Source organism: Schistocerca piceifrons, unplaced genomic scaffold (assembly GCF_021461385.2).
Source record: "Schistocerca piceifrons isolate TAMUIC-IGC-003096 unplaced genomic scaffold, iqSchPice1.1 HiC_scaffold_1855, whole genome shotgun sequence".
Classification (NCBI taxonomy): Eukaryota; Metazoa; Arthropoda; class Insecta; order Orthoptera; family Acrididae; genus Schistocerca; species Schistocerca piceifrons.
Window position 1 is genome coordinate 951,601 of NW_025727740.1, and position 3,965 is coordinate 955,565.

Here is a 3,965-nt window from a genome sequence, read left to right on the forward strand (position 1 = left end):
ATAAGGAGCCCGAGGCAGCAATTGACTCTTGGAGACAAGTCGGCCGAAGGACGATGTATTGCATCTCGACGCAATTTGAGTGTCCCATCGTCATTAGGAGTCCCTGAACGTTACAATTAACTATCAGTTTCGCGTCTGATTCGAAAATCTAGACTCACAGGAGACGGACCACATGGAGCCCGAGGCGGCAATATCCCCTTGTAGTCAAGTCGGCTGGAGGTCGATGTATTGAATCTCGACGCAATTTGAGTTTTCCATCGTCAATAGGAGGCGCTGAACGTTACAATTAACAATCAGTTTCGCGTCGGATTCGAAAATCTACTCACAGTAGAGCGACCATAAGGAACCCTAGACAGCAATATCCCCTTGGAGACCAGTCCGCTGGAGGACGATGTATTGAGTCTCGACGCAATTTGAGTGTTCCATCGTCATTTTGAGGCCCTGAACGTTACCATTAACAATCAGTTTTGCGTCGGATTAGAAAATTTAGACTCACAGGAGAACGACCATCAGGTGCCCGAGGCAGCAACAGACCCTTGGAGACTAGTCGGCTGAAGGATGATGTATTAAATCCCGACGCAATTTGTGTTTTCCATCGTCATTAGGAGGCCCTGACGATGCTATCAGTTTCGAGTCGGATTCGAAAATCTAGACTCACAGGAGAACGACCATAAGGTGTCCGAGGCAGCAATAGTCCCTTGGAGAGAAGTCGGCTGAAGGACGATGTATTGAATCTCGACGCAATTTGAGTGTTCCATCGTCTTTAGGAGGCCCTGAAAGTTACAATTAACAATTAATTTCGCGTCGGATTCGAAAATCTAGACTCACAGGAGACGGACCACATGGAGCCCGAGGCGAGAAATCCCCATGTAGACAAGTCGGCTGGAGGTAGATGTATTGACTCTCAACACAATTAGAGTATTTCATCGTCATTAGGAGGCGCTGAACGTTACAATAAACTATCAGTTTCTGGTCGGATTTCAATATCTTGACTCACAAGAGAGCTACCATAAGGAGCCCGAGACAGCAATATCGCCAAGGAGACAAGTCGGCTGGAAGACGATATATTGAATCTCGACGCAATTTGTGTTTTCCATCGTTATTAGGAGGCCCTGAATGTTTCAATTAACTATGAGTTTTCCATCGAATTCGAATATCTAGACTCACAGGAGAACGATCATAAGGTGCCCCAGGCAGCAATAGACGCTGGGAGACAAGTCGGCTGGACGACGATGTATTGGATCGCGACGCAATTTGAGTCCTCCATCGTAACCAGGAGTCCATGTATGTTATAATTAACTATAAGTTTTTCGTCGGATTCAAAAATGTAGACTCACTGGAGACGGAGCATAAGGTTCCGGAAGCAGCAATATCCCCTTGGAGACCAGTCCGCTGGAGGACGATGTATTGAATCGCGACGCAATTTTGAGTGCTCCAGCGTCATTACGAGGCCCTGATCGGTACAATTAACTATCAGTTTCGCGTCGGATTCGAAAATCTAAACTTACAGGAGAAGGACCGTATGGTGCCCGAGGCAGCAATATCCCCTTGGAGACAAGTCGGTAGAAGGACGATGTATTCAATCTCGACGCAATTTGAGTGATCCTTCGTCATTAAGCGGCGCTGAACGTTACAATTAACTATCATTTTAGCGTCGGATTCGAAAATCTACTCACAAGTGAATTTCATATTGTGCTCGTGACAGCAATATCACCTTGGATTCAGGTCGGATGGAGGACGATGTATTGAATCTCGACGCAGTTTGAGTGTTCCATCGTCATTAGGAGGCGCTGAACATTACAATTAACTTTCAGTTTCGCGTCGGATTTGAAAATCTAGACTCACAGGAGAGCGAACATAAGGAGCGCGAGGCAGCAATATCCCCATGGAGACAAGTCGGCTTGAAGAAGATGTATTGAATCTCGACGCAATTTGAGTGCTCCATCGTTTTTAGGAGGCCCTGAACGTTACAATTAACTATGAGTTTTGCATCGGATTCGAAAATCTAGACTTACGGGAGACGGACCACATGGAGCCCGAGGCGGCAATATCCCCTTAGAGACAAGTCGGCTGAAGGACGATGTATTGAATCTCGACGCAATTTGAGTGTTCCATCGTCTTTAGGAGGCCCTGAACGTTACAATTAACTATAAGCTTTTCGTCGGATTCGAAAATCTAGACTCACTGGAGACGGACCATAAGGTTCCGGAAGCAGCAATATCACCTTGGAGACAAGTCCGCTGGAAGACGATGTATTGAATCGCGACGGAATGTGAGTGCTCCATCGTCATTTCGAGGCCCTCAACGTTACAATTAACTAACATTATCGCGTCGGATTCGAAAATCTCGACTTACAGGTGAACGATCATAAGGTGCCCCAGGCAGCAATAGACGCTTGGAGACAAGTCGGCTGGAGGTCGATGTTTTGGATCGCGACGCAATTTGAGTGTTCCATCGTAACTAGGAGGCCCTGAATGTTACAATTAACTATAAGTTTTTCGTCGGATTGGAAATTCTAGACTCACTGGAGACGGACCATAAGGTTCCGGAAGGAGTAGTATCCCCTTGGAGACCAGTCCGCTGGAGGACGATGTATTGGATCGCGACGCAATTTGAGTGTTCCATCGTCATTAGGAGGCCCTGATCGTTACAATTAACAATCAGTTTCGCGTCGGATTTAAAAATCTAGACCCACAGAAGAGCGACCATAAGGAGCCCGAGGCAGCAAAATCCCCATGAAAACTAGTCAGCTGGAAGACGATATATTGAATCTCGACGCAATTAGAGTGTTCCATCGTAATTAGGAGGCCCTGAGCGTTACAATTAACTATGAGTTTCGCGTCGGTTTCGAAAATCTAGACTCACAGGATAAGGACCATATGGTGCCCGACGCAGCAATATCCTCTTGGAGACAAGTCGGCTGGAGGACGATGTATTGAATCGCGACGCAATTTGAGTGTTCCATCGTCATTAGGAGGCCCTGAACATTACAATTAACAATCATTTTTGCGTCGGATTCGAAAATGTAGACTCACAGGAGATCGACCATAAGGTGCCCGAGGCAGCAATAGACTCTTGGAGAGAAGTCGGCTGGAGGACGATGTGTTGAATAGCGACGCAATTTGAGTGTTCCATCGTCAGTTTGAGGCCCTGTACGTTACAATTAACAATCAGTTTTGCGTCGGATTAGATAATCTAGACTCACAGGAGAACGACCATAAGGTGCCCGAGGGAGCAATAGACCCTTGGAGACAAGTCGCCTGAAGGACGATGTATTGATTCTCGACGATATTTGAGTGTTCCATCGTCTTTAGGAGGCCCTTAACGTTACAATTAACTATAAGTGTTTCGTCGGATTCGAAAATCTAGACTCACTGGAGACGGACCATAAGGTTCCGGAAGCAGCAATATCCCCTTGGAGACCAGGCCGCTGGAAAACGATGTATTGAATTGCGACGCATTTTGAGTGCTCCATCGTCATTAGGAGACCCTGAACGTTACAATTAACTATCAGTTATGCGTCGGATTCGAAAATCTAGACTCACAGGAGAACGACTATAAGGTGCCCGAGGCAGCAACAGACCCTTGGAGACAAGTTGGCTGGAGGCCGATGTATTGAATATTGACGCAATTTGAGTGTTCCATCGTCTTTTGGAGGCCCTGAACATTACAATTAACTATCAGTTTCGCGTCGGATTCGAAAATCTAGACTCACAGGAGACGGACCACATGGAGCCCGAGGCGGCAATATCCCCTTGTAGACAAGCCGGCTGGAGGTCGATGTATTGACTCTCGACACAATCTTAGTGTTCCATCGTCATTTGGAGGCATTGAACGTTACAATTAACAATCAGTTTCGCGTCGGATTTGAAAATCTAGACTCACAGGTGAGCGACCGTAAGGAGCCCGAGGCAGCAATATCCCAATGAAAAGAAGTCAGCTGGAAGACGATATATTGAATCTCG